Here is a 17,468-nt window from a genome sequence, read left to right as displayed (position 1 = left end):
AATGGCGAAGACTACTCCGCTAGTGAGGATGAGGAACGACCCGAGAGGCCTACAAGGGACATGCCCAAAAACGAAATCAAGGGGCTTAAAATTCAAGTTCCCGCATTCAAGGGCAAAAGTGACCCTGAGGCTTACTTGGAGTGGGAAGGCCGTATCGAGATGGTCTTCGACTGCTATGACTATAGCGAGGAGCAAAAAGTGAAGGTTGCCACCGTCGAGTTCACCGACTACGCACTAGTCTGGTGGGACCAAGTGAGGACCACGAGGAGGAGGATGGGAGAACCACGTGTCCGGACTTGGCGCTCAAGGCACTAATGCGCAAGCGATTTGTTCCTAGCTACTACAATCGTGATCTCCACTCTAAGCTTCAAACACTCACGCAAGGCAACATGAGTGTGGAGGATTACCACAAGGAAATCGAGATGGCCATGATGAGGGCCAACATTCAAGAAGACAACGAAGCCACAATGGCTAGGTTTCTTAGGGGTCTCAATCCTGACCTTCAGGATGCCTTGGAGCTTCAACATTATTTGGACATGCACGACCTTCTAGAACTCGCCATTAAGGCCGAACGGGGGAAGAAATTAAGACGGGGAGCCCGTACTTTCCAATCTCCTACCACCACCTCGTGGAAAGGCAACCAACCACGAAGAGTGACCCACGAAGTTGGAAATGCGACAACACCAACCTATTCTAACCGCTTCCAAGGTAATGCTTCTACCCGTAATGCCTATTCTACACCTAACAAGGTTTCTGATGTGTCCAGGTCTACCTCAAAGGCACCGCAAGAGACTCCTAAAGCTAAGAGTAGGGACATCAAGTGTTTTAAGTGCCAAGGGTTTGGGCATATTCAATCTCAATGTCCAAACCAACGGGTAATGCTGATCACTCACACTGGCGAAATCGTGTCGGATGATGACGAATGTGAGGACATGCCCGAACTGGTCGAAGACGACTGCCTAGAAGTAGAGCCAGCTGGGGAGGCATGCTCGCCTACACGTGGCGAAGTAGGTTGCTTGGTAGCACGACGAGTGTTAACCGCCCGCGTCAAAGAGGACGAGCAGCTACAACGCGAAAACCTATTCTACACCCGCTGTAAGGTAGGCGACAAAGTGTGTAGTCTCATCGTCGACGGTGGGAGTTGCACGAACGTGGCCAGCTTGCTCATGGTTGAAAGTCTAGGACTCACCACTACCCGGCATCCACACCCTTACCGCCTCCAATGGCTAAGTGAGGATGGTGAAGTACGAGTCTTCAAGCAAGCACGCATTCCCTTTTCCATTGGTACTTACACTGATGAAATCGTGTGCGACGTGGTGCCAATGCATGCTACCCATATCATTTTGGGAAGGCCCTGGCAATTCGACAAACACGTCACATTCGATGGAAGAGCAAATAAGTACACACTTTTGCACGATGGCAAACGTAAGGTCCTTACACCTCTCACACCTGCACAAGTTTATGAGGACCAACTACTTTTGCAAAGGGAGTGTGAACAAGACCGTCAAAAGAGGAAACTCAAGGCGGTCGACCCTGGTGACAGCTCCACGCACTACAAGAATTTTGACCTTTAGTGACAATCTATTCTTGTCACAAAAAAGTAAAAAGTCATCACTAATAGATTTTACTGACAACTTTTCGGTCGTCACAGGGTCGTCACTGAATGCCCGTCGGTAAAAGTATACACTGATGACTTAAAAGTCGTCAGTGAATAAAGAGCTTTTGTGACAACTTTTCTCATCAATAAATGCTTTAAGTTTAGTGACAACATGACTTCTTATCAATGATGCATGAAACAATATCGTCACTAAAACTCAACAATGGTCATCAGTATATGGTCCAATTACTAGCAATTTTGTTGTCACTAAACACCTTTCAACAGTGACAACATATTGTTGTCAATATAGAATTTAATTCAATTACAACAATTGTTGTCAATAAAGACATTTGATTTACTGACAATAGGCACTTGTCATTGGAGAATTGTGATTCAGTTACAATATCTTGTCACTGTGTAGTTTGATGTATTTCTTGCTAGAGTAATATAAAAAAATGGGAGCCACCAACAATGCTTAGTGAATAACAAACACATTCACCCATTACAATAGAAAATGCCAAAATATTATAATAATCCTTCCAATATCATAATCATGTGCAACATCACATTATAAAGAGTTTGACAAGTAGTATTAGAATGAGTTGTATCATATAAGGCAAGGGAGCTATACAAAACGAATCCAAGTCCCAAAACATTTTTGTGTTATACGAAACATTTCCTAAGCATAAGATAGCACTATAACCAGTTTTTGAGCTAATAAGTAGCCTCGGCTACTCATCTTCCAAAACTCTAAAATGTGCAATATATCTGCAATAGAAAAATACAATTATTAGTAGATGACAAAACAAACTTGAGACAAGGAAAATCAAATGAGGATTCACAAAAAATAAAGTCTCATTTATTTAAACTCTCATCCAAATAGTGACTACATAAAGAGCAGAATAAGAGACAAAATAAAAGCAAAGATAGCTCTTAATATGCACATAGGAACCAATTATAGAGAGTAAAAATCAGGTATTGTCACAGACAAAGAAAACTCTTAATATCAAAGACGTATAACAGCCTTCAAATTTCCTAAATAAAAAAACAAAAGTAACAAGCATTTACTAAATTCTTTGGCAAATTACATGTTAATATTGTCACAGACCAAGGATTAAGGTTCAATAACTTATGCTATTTTTGAATCGCAACAGCCACTGTATCTATAATAAATATGCCTTAGTCACAATTTAAGGTCTCATATATGCTGGAAAATTACAAGAGCGTCTCATTTACAAACATAACACAATTTAGACAAGTATATATAGTTGAAAATAGGCTTATGCTGGAAAATCACTTGTTGTCCATAAAAGGGCAGCAAGTAACATAATGAAGACACGGCAGTTAATTTAATCTTCCCAAACAACAACAATGAAAAGTAAACAAAATGGAACACATCCATATTTGAGATTGTCATGAACTGGAGCAAGAACACAAAAAAGTACAAAAAAAATCATAGTAATTAGTCTTAGCTATTAAATCACATTAACCACTGTGCACCTACATATGCATTATATACATAGTGCATTTAGTAGCTGTATAGCAACATTTCAATTTTTAGGATGATTTAGAAAGTATAAATTTATAGTGAATTGGATTGGCTATAAATAACAGAAAAAAAGAAGCAAAGAGGAGATAGAGAGTATAAGGGTACCACAAGCGAAAATGGTAGCTTGATTGGTAGATTGTAATATCCTAGACCCAAATCCGAATCCGAAGCCTCTGTCAACAGGTTCAATTGCTGCAAATAATAACAAAAATCAGTCGACTGCAGGAGACATTAAGAAGCTAACTTGAAGCTAATACTAGCACTAGAAAACTATAGAAGGAATTCTTGGTCCTAAAACTAATTGAGAGCCCTCTTGGCCAATAAGTCAGCAAACAATAATGCAAAAAAAAGGAAGCTGAATCAATTACTCTCACACAAACAACTCAACTAAACCATGCAAAAACTTCCAAAAGGAAGGAAAAGAAAATTACTCCTATCATATTCATTAATTGGCAGGAAAATCAAACACAAATCAGAGACCACTTGTAGCTTGTTTATATGCAAATGTCTCCTAGAACAAAGTGAAAATTGTCACTTTTACAAAAACTTTGTTGACAAGACCCAACCATTTGAAACAAGTCTAACATAGATAGAAAGGAGTATATACTTACCCAAACATCACAATAATTGGGAATTCCATAGCAGGGACCAATAGCATCAGCATAATGAGCTGCAAGACAATAACAAACCAATGATGTCCCTACGAAATGATAATGTGCATTATAAGCTCGAAGACAATGAATAAAATGGTAGCTGTAGTTCTTATAAGAAAATGTTTGCATATAAAACATATGTTTTCTTCTTTTAATTTTGATACTAATCTATACTTGTACCTAATTACGTTACAACTACATATTCCAAGAGCACTACATAATCATCAAAACTTACATATTCATTCGATTTATTTATTTATATTTTTTTTAAGTCCAAATATAAGCAATTGGAACACCTATTCATATCACAGTAATAATGATACACAACTTTCAGGCTGAGTTCCAAGTTCAAAATAAGCTACTCATTACTCGCGTATAATCTACACCTATACCTACATAATTCCACATATAAACTCACATTCAAGAATTAAAGCAAATTATCTCATTCACTTTTGATATCACTTAGAAACCAAAAGGATCTCAGGCTTTTTAGCCTTACTGGGTGTATTAGCATTGGAGGTAGCACTGGCAGCTGCAGCTGCAGCAACAGCCTCGCGTGCCCTGTTATCTAGCTAAATCAGACTGCTAGTCGCCAAAATGGCCTGCGGGTTCAGGTCATGGGAGGCCCAGCATACAAGCTCCTTATTGCCACTGAAGTTGCTGCTTTCACATCCTCTGTAATCAAATGCCCTAGCAAGCAGTGCCCCAAAATCCTCAATGCCGGCTGTAATAACTCCCATGGCAGCGGAATTCTCTCCCCCTGTGACCTCAACTCGTCATCCCTCCCCTCACTTCGCAAATGCCGAATTTCTTCCACAACATCCTCAATCTCATTGTGACCCCTCGAGTCACCCGAAAGCCCATGGCTACTTTCAGTAAAATTATCAGATTTTTGGGTAGTAAAATCATCGAAATCAGATTTACAAAGGCAATCCTGACTTGCCCAATCTGCCGAAAATTTGCAAAAATCAAGCTTTGACCAACTGGGCATTTGCGAGATCTGCTTATAATAACAATCAAGGGCAATGCCTACAATGGAAGCTCGTTTAGTAGACTTCACCGCTATCTGGGGTTCGAGAGAAGGCGATAGAACGCCGACTAGAGGCCGAGACGAGGGGTTATTGTTAATGGGGTTCGATTTATTCGAAGGGGGATTTCGAGAGGAGTGATAAAGAGAAGGTTGAGAGAGATCAGGGATTGAAATGAGCACGGGTATACCCGAATGAGCCTTGACTTCAGATGAGTAGAGGACAAGAAGGACAGCTTCGAAGCCGGCGAGATTATGTGACGACCCCACCTCCCCCTAAGGCGTACCAAAGGGTTCGGCGGACCGCCTGCCCAGCTCTCGCCAGGACTCACTCACTATCTCAATCAAGTCACGTACACACATTCATGAACCATAAATAACATTCCCAATTCAAGCTTATAATTTACATTAATAGAAATCGAAGTACGAAGTCTCAATACACCAAACTAGATCAAAACGAATACAATCCAAATACAACATGTTCCATCCGAGGAATAGCGTGAGTACAAGTCAAAATCAAACAGCTAGTCTATGCTAGACTTTACATATCTCACACCTCGCTCGTACCCCTGAAAGGAAAACAAATGGAGTGGAATGAGCTAAAAGCCCAGTGAGGTTCCAAATAGCAAATTGACCATTATTTATAAGTACGAGTTTTCGATATAGCAAAGTAACGAGCATAAAGTGTTCATAAAGTGTTCATAAATGTGAACAGTAGCACGTCAAGTAGCAATCTTAAAATGAGCGCATGTAGAAAATTTTTCAAAAGAAACAATAATCCAATAAACAATAATCATTCCAAAGTATAAGGATACGGATGACTCTCAGGAGCCAAATTCCCATTACATTACTAGAAGCTTGATCCCGTAGTAGTTGACACTCCGTCAACTTTCAAGTAAGTAACCAATCCAGTAGAACACCACTTAAACGACTCTCCGTCCACCGTTCAACCCCCAGCTGGGCCCAAAATCCTCAAGAACACGGGTGGTAATACTCGAGTATACCGATTAGTCGAGGAGATATCACTCCACTCGACAATACAAGAGACCCAGGGTTCGTTACCCAATCGACCAAGCCCTTGCCGGCTCGACTAGAGTAACTCGCCACAGGGTTTCTGGAATTCCAGGAAGTGCGCGCATCATAAACAAGTATATCAAGTCAATTGCAACAATAAACAAGTATATCACGTAAGGGCAAGTGCGATAAAGTACACTCTTGCCCTTACAATTCACGTATATAACATGTAATCAGATTGGTCACGTATCAAGTTCAAGTATCAAGTTCAATTCGGTATTTGAAAGCACTCACCCAAAAGATATAGTGCTACTGGTCACTTTCAGGTTATACTCCGAGTTCGGAGTCCAAATCTGCGATAAAACTCAATTTGAGAACTTTGAAACATGACTAGAGTTCGAAACTTAGACGTTTCGTTCAATAAGAATCAAGAAATTGAAATTCACTTGGAGAATACTCGTGAGATACTCGCTCACTTTTTAAATGATAAAACTTTGTAACATTTATACTTGAAATGGTCATGCGAGTCGAAAGTACAAGGGAAAACGTACTTTGAGCAATCATTATTTCATTTCTCAAGGGTACAAGTTCGGCCAAGTCCTTACTTATATACCTCGAACAAGAAGACTCAAGTACCCTAGATGGTTCAAGTACTATTCATATCAACTCGACCCAAGTCGCAAGTGTATTTATATAGTCCTCGAGCGTAAATTTGGGCAGCATGCCCTTTGTGTTTACCTAATTTTCCAGCCATTTAGGCTTCATTATTTTTCTTCAACAACAGCCCAACAACATACATATCAGCAATTTATGTCAAGAGCCGTTCCATAGGCTCACAATATCATAACAACAAGAACCGCATCAAGTACAAGTGCAGAAATTCAATGTGGCACAAGACAGATTTGACGTATACAAGCGGAAATAACTTGTCCGAGGCTACGCTTATCGGATTAAGGCGAAACCTATGCCGTTTCGAATCTAAGACACAAATCTACAACATTTATGAAGGTCACTTAGTCCATTTCCTAATGTAACTTAGTCAAAATCTCAGATTACTAAACCAGAAACCAATTCATCGGCTGTTTAAACGCATTATGCTGTAGCGGACCTAACTCAGTGTACACAAGTCCGAATCAGGTTTTCTTTGAGGCATTTTAAAGCTACTTCAGAACACTACAACTTTTATGTTTTGGCCCAGAGCTAAATCAGAATGGATCCTGATCAAAAATCGTGATAAACTGGACTGAACTGAAGAAACGGACTGCTGGGAAATTCTTAAAACAGCAAGGGTATTTTGGACTTTTCACGTTCTGCGTTGCTCCGATTGAGCTGAAATTTTGTAGGCACCTATAAAATGCCATTCTCTACAACTTTCCTTTTTTGACCAAAGGCCAAATCGGCCTCTAACATATAGATAAAAATTCGGACAGAATGCTTGGAAAATTTTCCAGAAATCTGGAATTTTTAGCTCTAAGTGTAATTTCCTCAAATTTCTGGTTCTAATCACCACTAAACAACCTTATATAACCTTAATTGCAACATTTACACATCATACATCACATTGAGCAGAAAATCAGAACCCCTAGTTCATCAAATAAATTGGGGAAAACCTCTAAATCATGCTAATCATCCATGATTCCACCACTATAATCAAACTACTAACTTAATTTAACAAAATCAAAAGCAAAACTTAGAGAGATGAGTTCTCTTACCTTGGTTAGAAGTCTCTAAAAGCAGCCCCAAGCTTTCCTTTTCCAAACTTTCACCACCAAACACTAACTAACCACTCAAAGACAAGATTAATCGGTTTCTTTTGTTTGTTTTCTCACTTTGTTGGTGGATTGAAGAAGAAATGGAGAAGAGTTTTGTTTTTCCTCTCTTGTTCTTACTCTCTCTCTCTCTCGGCTCTTAGCAGCAGAAAATGAAGAGAAATGAAGCTGATTTTTGTCTTATAAGGAGTAAGAAGGTTAGAGTTAATTAAGACCACAATTTGGCTAACACTTGGACAATTCTTAGCCACTAATTTTTCTCTTTCTTCCCCTTGCTTATAAGCCACAAATTTCGGTCCCCTTAGCTGTAATATAAGAAGATATTTTGGCTCAAATATCAATAAGCTTGTGGTGCAAGAAAGTGGTGGTCCAGTGGTGCGTTCAAACGGTAGTGCGCGGGACCCGCCGGTTCGCGCCGTTTTTCTTAAAAACTCACGTACTAGGGTTTTTACTTCCCATTCACCAACCTTATTTTACTGCTACTACTCACATATTATTTTTTACTTAAAAGTCACTTTTAATCTCCAAATTTAATCCTTACTCTGTACCGAAAATTCATTCGGCGAAAAATCGCGAAAACCCTAATTTTGCTCCAAACTTGAAACCGAAGCGTAAAACCTTTCTTTCTAGGTTTATTTACACTTATCATGGAATAATTGGATAGTAGGGCTTTAATAAATGATAATCTTCAAATAAAAATAAATTTTTAAGAAAACGTGAGGAATTTTCCAATTCCAGTAATTAAAATTAGGGTTTCAATTAAAATATGAAACATTTAGGAAAACCGGTTAGTCACAAGTAAACTAGGGTTTTTGGCTACAATATTAGGATTTCTAGTCTTTTAAACCAAAATAAGGTTTTAAATCAACCCAAAGAAATACACTTTAATATTTTCTTCACAAACAACCTCCTAATATTCGGGATGTTACAGATTAGGGGTGGGGGAGATAGCGGATGTGGTGGAGGAGGAGTGGATGCGGGATAGATAGAAGGAGGAGAGGAGAGGGATATAGCAGAGGACAACGAGGCGGAGTTCGGAGTCAGCGGAGAGGAAGGTGTCGTATAGCCACAGGCAAAGAGAGTCGTCGTCGGAGCCGGATGAAGGGGAGCAGAGGGAAGATGAGATGGAAGAATAGGCGGCGGAAGAGAGGAGGAGGGAGCGGGCAGGGCGGTCGGAGTCGGCAAGGAACGAGAGAACTGAGGAGGTTTCGGGGAGAAGAGTGGAGAGGAGATGGATTCGAGTGCGGGCTTTTGATATGGACTCCCACCAGGAGTGCATCGAGTCGGAGTTATTTGCTCCGGCAGCGATGCGGTGGGGAGCAGGACCACCGTTTTGGTGGTTGAAGGAAGTGGAGTTAGATGGGTTAATCTCGGTGGAAGAGGTGGATGAAGAAGGGGATCCACTCCTACCACTATAGCTAATTAAAACCTTCACCTTCGTCCCCAAACTCCAATCTCTCAAACTCGTTTCCACTACCAACTCCGCTGAAAACCTTTATCTTGCACAATAAAAAAATGAAGTAATGGTATTCACAACTAAAATAATTCTAGTGGAGATGATTTCGCCCATAACTCAAACAATATCCAAAAAACTTGGGCACAAATTTTCATATCAAATTAATTGATAATCATTCTAAGTTAAGTAGTCACAAGTTTATTTACACTAATGAATTATTTATTTATTCAATTATTTTTATTCTAATGAAGTTATTACATATACAAGAAAATTAAATTAACAAGGAGGCTCATAAGTATATAACAGTTAAAAATCATTAGAGAACACATAATGATTACAAAAACACAATGCTTTTTTTTATTTTTAATTTGGTTTGAAGCATAGATTTTATTGCTATAGTATTATTCTTTATTTTTTAGTACAAAAACACAAATTTTCATCAATATAGGTGGCAAAATTTGTTAATTACATATAAGTGAAAATATACTTTTATAATTTGCAAATATTTTAGCCCTGCAATTTTTTATAATTGCAGCACTAAAGTACATCATTAATTGAAAATAACGAAAGTCAAATTCTATGGTTATAACAGACTTTCATTAAAAATAATCAAATGCTATTAATAAGACATTATTGTTAAGTCAAAATCAAAGAAAATTTAGTGATGACATAATGTTATCACTAATTTATTCAAGATTATAATGACAAGAAAAGTCGTCATTAATTAAATTGATAGTTTTTAATATTGTCAATTGCTAGTTTTTAATACTTTTGTGAAAATATTGATAATGGTTGAGAAAATTTTGGTACATTACCGCAAGTGATAAATGTACTTTTGTTCTTTTTGAAACATTTATTTTAATGTTTAATTTTGTTTAAAACTATTGTACTAGTATAGATTTGCAAGACAAAACTTAAGTTCTCAATAGTTAAAAAATTCATTACAGAGAAAACACAAAGTAGTAGTTGCAAAATGTGTATAAATTACAAATATTTTAATGTGTATAAATTACAGTTTATTTTAATGTTTAATTTTGTTTGAAACTATTTTACTAGTATACATTTGCAAGACATAGATTTATGGGTAATTTCTTTTTTTTCCTTTCACATATTTAATTTATGTTAAATACAAAACCTACCAGTTTCCCTTCCATAAAAATATTAGTGCAACACTTTTTGAATTTTACTTACAAACATTTATGTATTTAACATAAATTAAATGATTCGGAGTGAAATGCCCATAAAGAGCAGAATATTTGTTCATGTAATGGAGGAAACCCACAAAGAGTTGGTATTTTATGGGCCATTTCTTTTTTTAAAAAAAAATAATTTATGTTGAAAAGATAACCTGCCAGTTTTCGTTTTGTAAGAAATCAGTGTAACACTTTTTGAATTTTACTTACAAACATTTATAAATTTATCATAAATTATATGTTTGAGAGTAAAATGCCCATAAAAAGTTGGTACTTTGAATAGATAATGGTCATTTGCCCATAAACTACACTCCCTGAAGGCTATTTTGTTAATTACTTTGTAGTACTTTGTTATTCCTTTGCTAATACTACTTGGCATGTAGTACAAAGGATAAATCTGGCATAAATTTCTTATTCCATTGATAAAAAGACCTGTCTGCCTTATAACTATTGTAATGAAAGATATATCTTTAGAGTTTATAACAAATTATTACTTAAGTTTGAGAAAATTATAAAATATTTATGCATAGTTTATCAAGATACCATTCGCAATTTCCTAATAAAAAAATAGGGGCTAAATTGTAAAAGTTAGGGTGCCATAATAGAAATAATAAAATTGGTGTATTACATATGGGGGTTAAATTGCAAAAGTTAGAGTGCCATAGTAGAATTAATGAAATTGGTGAATTACATATGGGGCTAAATTACAAAAGTTAGGGAGTAATAATAGAATTAAAGAAATCGGTGTACTACATATGGGGCTAAATTGTAAAAGTTAAGGTATCATAATGGAATTAATGAAATTTTTTATAACATTTGGGGCTAAATCGCAAAAGTTAGGGTGGCACAGTAGAATTAATGAAAGTGACTTAGAAATAAGTACTTTAAACAGTGACGATCAATTCTTGTCACTAAATCCGAATCGGTAGAGTGACAGTGACGATATTAGAAGTTGTCACTATATAGAGCATTTTAGTGACAACTTTTTCAAGGTCGTCACTGAAGACTTAGTTGCTTTGAGCAATTATGACAACTTTCCTTGTCGTCACTAAACAACCACGTTTTGTGACGACTTTTGTCGTCACTAAAAAATGTTGTCACTAATGACCATATTTCTTGCAGTGTAGTTTGTGACGAAAATAACGGGTCGTCACTAAACATTTAGTTGCTTTGATGCAATTGTGACAACTTTAGGTGTCGCGACTAAAGAAGCTCCTTTTGTGACGACCTATTGTCATCACTACAAAATGTTGTCACTAATAACTTTTTTTTTAGTGATCAGTGACGACAACAAAAAGTCGTCCGTAAATAAGCCAAGCAATAGTGATGATGTTCTTAATGTCGTCACTATTGTGTGTTCTAAACACTCCCGCGCTCTTCCTAAATCTTGGCGGGAATTTACTAGTGACGACTTAGAAAAGTCGTCACAAATGAGTTGGCTCCCATTAGAGGTTTGTGACGAGTTAGAAAGTCGTCAATAAAGGATCCACTTTTGTGACAACTTTTTTTCGTCACAGAGAAAAGTTGTCACTGATGACCAATTTTCTTGTAGTGACGTCTACGACTGAGCCACCAACCAAGGGTCAAGGGAGCACACCTAGGGGCATACGCGACAAAACACCGGCCGCTCCGCCCAAGCACAACATGATTATTAAGGCTAAAGATGTTCGAAAAGTGGTGCACTCTAATCAGCCTATACTTCTCATGATTTGCAAGCATGTGCTCTTAGATGTTGCTGAGCTCGACAAGGCTTTGCCCTCGAGCATAGTTGCTCTTTTGCAGGAATTTGAAGATGTTTTTCCTGACGAGGTCCCTGACGGTGTACCACCCATTCGGGGAATTGAACACCAAATCGACCTCATCCCTGGAGCACCATTGCCCAACAAACCTGCTTACCGCATGGGCCCTGAGGAGACCAAGGAGCTTCAAAGGCAAGTTGATGGCCTCTTAAGTAAGGGTTGGGTTAAGGAAAGTCTAAGCCCTTGCGCGGTACCTGTGATACTTGTTCCCAAGAAGGACGGTACTTGGCGCATGTGCACTGACTGTCGGGCTGTGAACGCTATCACTGTCAAATATCGTCATCCCATTCCCAGACTTGATGATATGCTTGATGAGCTCGATGGAGCTATTATTTTCACCAAAATTGACTTGCGGAGTGGTTATCATCAAATTAGGATGAAGGAAGGCGATGAGTGGAAGACAGCCTTCAAAACCAAGCATGGTCTCTATGAGTGGTTGGTCATGCCTTTTGGCTTGACAAATGCCCCTAGCACCTTCATGCGACTCATGAACCATGTGTTGAGACACTTTATTGGTAAATTTGTCATTGTTTACTTTGATGACATCCTGATCTATAGTCGTAGTGAGCATGAGCACTTGGAGCATGTACGATTAGTTCTTGAGACACTTCGACAGGCGCGTCTATACGCTAACCTCAAGAAGTGCACCTTTTTTACTAACGAGCTTGTGTTTTTAGGCTATGTGGTAAGTTCGCAGGGCATCAAGGTAGACAAATCCAAGATTGAGGCCATCGAACAATGGCCAACTCCCACATCCGTTCCTGACGTGCGCAGCTTTCTTGGACTGGCGGGTTTTTATCGGCGATTTGTTAAAAACTTTAGCACTATTGCCGCCCCATTGACCGCCGTGACAAAGAAGGATGACAAGTTCCATTGGGGGGAATCACAAGAACAAGCGTTTCTCGCCCTTAAGGACACACTCACACATGCACCTGTGTTAGCATTACCAAACTTTAATAAGACGTTTGAAATTGACTGTGATGCTTCTGGTGTAGGTATTGGAGCAGTCCTCATGCAAGACAAGAGGCCGTGTGCCTTCTTTATCGAGAAATTGGGAGGAGCTGCACTGAACTACCCCACGTACGACAAGGAGTTGTACGCCTTAGTGAGGGCCTTGGAGACCTGGCAACACTACCTTCGGCCTCGGGAGTTCGTGATCCACACTGATCACGAGTCATTGAAGTACCTCAAAGGCCAACCCAAGCTAAGCAAGCGCCATGCCAAATGGGTAAGCTTCATTGACACCTTCTCCTATGTGATTAAGTACAAGACTGGCAAGACGAATGTGGTCGCTGATGCTTTGTCACGTAGACACTCCTTACTTGTCTGTCTTGATGCCAAGTTACTTGGGTTCGAAATGGTGAAAGACCTCTACACCAATGATCATGACTTTGGTGCTATCTATGCTGTGTGTGTTAAGAATCCACAGGGAAAGTACTTTTTGCATGATGGATTCCTATTCCATGTAGATAAACTATGTGTGCCTAACTCTTCCATTCGTGATCTTTTGATTCGCGAGGCACATAGTAGTGGTCTCATGGGCCACTTTGGCATTGCCAAGACTCTGGCTATGTTACAAGAGCACTTTTACTGGCCCCATATGCGTAGGGATGTTGAACGCATGGTTGGTAGGTGTGCTACTTGTCACAAAGCTAAGTCCAAGACAAACCCACATGGCTTATATACCCCGTTACCTATCCCTCACCATCCCTGGGTTGACTTGTCTATGGACTTTATACTAGGTTTGCCTCGATCACCAAGGGGTAATGATTCTATATTTGTGGTGGTTGATAGGTTTTCTAAGATGGCTCATTTTATCCCCTGTCACAAAACTGATGATGCATCTCATATTGCTACTCTATTCTTCAAGGAAATTGTCCGTCTGCATGGTATGCCTAGGACCATTGTTAGTGATAGGGATGTGAAATTCCTAAGTTACTTTTGGAAGACTCTGTGGTCTAAACTTGGCACTCGGTTACTATTCTCCACCACCAGTCATCCACAAAGCGATGGACAAACTGAAGTTGTCAATCGCACACTCGGCACACTACTTCGGGCATTGATTAAAAAGAATCTTAAGACTTGGGAAGAGTGTTTGCCTCATGTTGAATTCGCCTACAATCGAGTTGTTCACAGTGCTACACACTACTCACCTTTTGAGATTGTTTATGGCTTTAACCCGCTGACCCCTCTTGATTTAGTACCCTTACCTTCCTCTGAGCACACAAGCTTAGATGGGAAAAAGAAGGCCGATTTTGTACGCAGGTTACATGAAGCCGCTCGAGCAAACATTGAAAGGCGTACTCAGCAATACACCCAGCAGGCTAACAAGCACCGCCGCAAAATGATTTTCGAGCCTGGTGATTGGGTTTGGTTACACTTACGCAAAGAGAGGTTCCCCAAGCAGCGACAAAGCAAATTATCCCCCAGAGGGGATGGACCTTTTCGTGTACTCCAACGGGTCAATGACAACGCATACAAATTGGAGCTACCTGGGGAGTACAATGTTAGCGCGACCTTCAATGTCGCGGACTTGAGCCCGTTTCTTGGTGAGGAGGATCCAGATTTGAGGGCAAATCCTTCTCAAGAGGAGGGGACTGATGTGAACCAGGGCCAGGGCCCAGTCCAAGTTCCATTGGGCCCAGTCACACGTGCACGGGCCAAGCTCTTCAAGGAATCACTCCAAGCCCTTGTTCGAGCTGTCCACGATCAACATGGAGCCTATAGAGATATTGAAGGCTTGGAGAGGGTCAATCAAGCAACTTACACTTTGGTCCAAGCCCAAGAAGACCCCAGTGGGCCTCCTTACGAAGCGGCCGAGTAGGGCCTTAGTCATTGTTTTCAATTTAGTTGGATTCGTTGTTCGTAGAAGGCATGGGCCGGCCCACCTTGATGACAAGGTAGCCGACCTCCCCTTTAGGTTTCTTTAGGGTTTTGTTATTTCATTAAGCCTATAAATAGGCTAGTCTTGTAAGGTTAAAACTTAGTTTTTGATGAATAAAATTCTCAGTGCATTCGTTTTCTTTCAAAGAGAATTCGAGCCTTTTAACTTGCTTGGCAAGGGTTATTGAGCAATCTCGCGTCCTGTCCTTGATTGTTCATCCGACCTATTCCCCTGGAGTATTCACCTTCATCGGAGTGTCGTCTACCACCTTCAAATCAAATCGTGTTGTCCGTTTGGTTAGAGGTTCCGCACACCAAGCGTAGGACATCCCCGCTAGATCCTTGGGCAAACGTGCTACGTGTCTCGACCGTGGATCGAGGAGCGTATCAGGCCTACTCATGTTCAAGAGTGGATCAAGCTCCTTTTCTAGTTTAGGTTGGTGGGCCGCCAATCCTTGACCACAAAGGTTTCTAGCCTATAAAAAGGCGCCTTTTGTACCAGCAAAGGTTAGACACTTTTGATAATAAAATTTCAATTTGTTCTCTTACAATTTCGAGAGTACATTCCTACTTGCTTGGCAAGGGTTATTTGAGCAATCACGCGTGACGTCCTTGGTTGTTCATCCGGCCTATCTACTTGAGTAACCACCTCAATTGGAGTCGCCGTTCTACCGCCTTGAATCGAGTTGAGTCGTCCCTCTTGGTTCTAGGTTCCGTAATCCAAACGGTTGAGTATCCCTCTAGGTCCTTGGGCAATCGTGCTACGTGTCTCGGAACGAGTTGACCGAGGAACGTATCAGTTGGCTTCAGAGCTGGTTGAGGTATCAAGTCGTTATATCCTCGTACTTGTTCTTGTCTAGTTCGTTTTAGGGTTCCTATTTTTCCGCTGTCTTGTTTGTTTGTTGCATCGCTAGTTGTTTCTTCGTTGTTCACAAATCTGTCCGAAGTTGTTTTGCCATTGGCGTCGTCAATTTCTGTCCGTTTTGTGTTCAATCATTGTGTTTTGCAATCGGGCCGTAGTTGGATTTTACTTATGTGTCAAATCTGTCCGAGTTTATTCCCTTGTTGCGCCGAATTTCTGTCCGTGTTTGTACCCTGTCGCGAGTCGTCAATATTCTGTCCGTTCTTGTGTTGGTTCGTTGTCTTGAATCTCCCCATAATTGTGTCCACAAATCTGTCCAAGTGCGTCTTCTAGTTCCGTCCATAGTGCCTTGAATTCCATCGTTGGCTTGTCTATTGCTGTCCATAATTTCTGGTATCATTGTTTTGAGTTATCCAACTTGTTTACTTGGTTTTTCAAATCTGAATTGTGGTGAAACTTGTTGGTATTTGTGAATCTTGAGAGAACCTACAAGAATCTTGAGTTTCTCGACCACAATCTTGAAATTCTTGAAGTTCTTGATAACTTCCTTGAAAAGTTCTTGAAGGATCTTGAAGTTCTTGAAGATTCCTTGTGCGTGTGAATTGGCTGAACCAAATCCGGAAAATAGTCCAATCGGCCAAGCTTGTGTTGTGTTGTTCGTATAAGTCAAAAAAAAAAAGAAACGAAAAACAAGAAAGAAAGTCCGAAGTTTATTGCCAAAATCAATCACGGATTACATCTTGTATCCAAGACTACAAAAAGGAAAAAAAAATTTCAAAAGTTTCGGTCCACTACTACTTCTTGAAGTTCTTGAACCTCTTGATTCTTGGAAATTTGTTTCGTCCGTCTAGCGAACAATTTCTTGTACTCTCGAGCATTGGTGAAAGGCTTTCTTGGAGTCTTTGCTTCTATCTAGGGAATATCTTGGGTAACCCATTGGGGGGGAGCCTGAGGAGGGTTGATTGCGTCACGTTGTTGAGATTCCATCTAGTTGCTATTGTCTTGAACAAACATCCGAAACTGCCTTCCTTGGGTGTGTTTGAACAGAAAATCCGAGCTTGACCTTGTGCTTGCAAGTTAAGGCTAACGTGGGTGGGTCTTTAATAGCCTACCTTCCAACCGTACAAAAGGTTTCCAACCGAATTGTTCTTTCGGGAGTTGGAAGTGACAAAGTGTGCAGTCTCATCATTGATGGTAGTAGTTGCACCAATGTAGCAAGTTTGCCCATGGTAGAGAGCTTGGGACTTCCAACGACTAGACATCCACACCCGTACCGACTACAATGGCTAAGCGAAGATGGTGAAGTACGTGTCTACAAACAGGTACGTCTTCCTTTCTCCATTGGCAACCACATTGACGAAGTTGTTTGTGATGTTGTCCCCATGCATGCTACCCATGTAATTTTAGGAAGACCCTGGCAATTTGATAAGCATGTCACTTTTGATGGTAGATCTAATAAGTACACTCTCTTGCACAATGGAACGAGAATGTGACTTAGACCGACAAAAGAGGAAACAAAAGACGGCCGAATCTGGAAATTGCTCCACTTCCACAAATGAGCATTCGGCCAAGGGTCATACACTGATTAAATCAAGCACTAGGAAGCAAAACATGATAATCAAGGCTAAGGAAGTTAGGAAATGTGTGAATTCTGATCAGCCTGTAT

The 17,468-nt window shown here is 40.0% G+C and overlaps 2 pseudogenes; one reads left to right on the top strand and one right to left on the bottom strand.

Moving 5' to 3' along the window:
- Positions 1-536: 536 nt before the first annotated feature.
- The window catches only part of LOC140036309 (uncharacterized), a 123,552-nt pseudogene continuing 106,620 nt past the window's right edge, over positions 537-17,468 (top strand).
- Positions 3,774-8,888, bottom strand: LOC140037150 (uncharacterized; annotated as a pseudogene).

The sequence above is a fragment of the Coffea arabica genome, chromosome 2e (assembly GCF_036785885.1).
Source record: "Coffea arabica cultivar ET-39 chromosome 2e, Coffea Arabica ET-39 HiFi, whole genome shotgun sequence".
NCBI classification, from domain to species: Eukaryota; Viridiplantae; Streptophyta; class Magnoliopsida; order Gentianales; family Rubiaceae; genus Coffea; species Coffea arabica.
The sequence above is the reverse complement of the archived record's forward strand: the minus strand, read 5'-3'. Positions and strand labels throughout refer to the sequence as shown.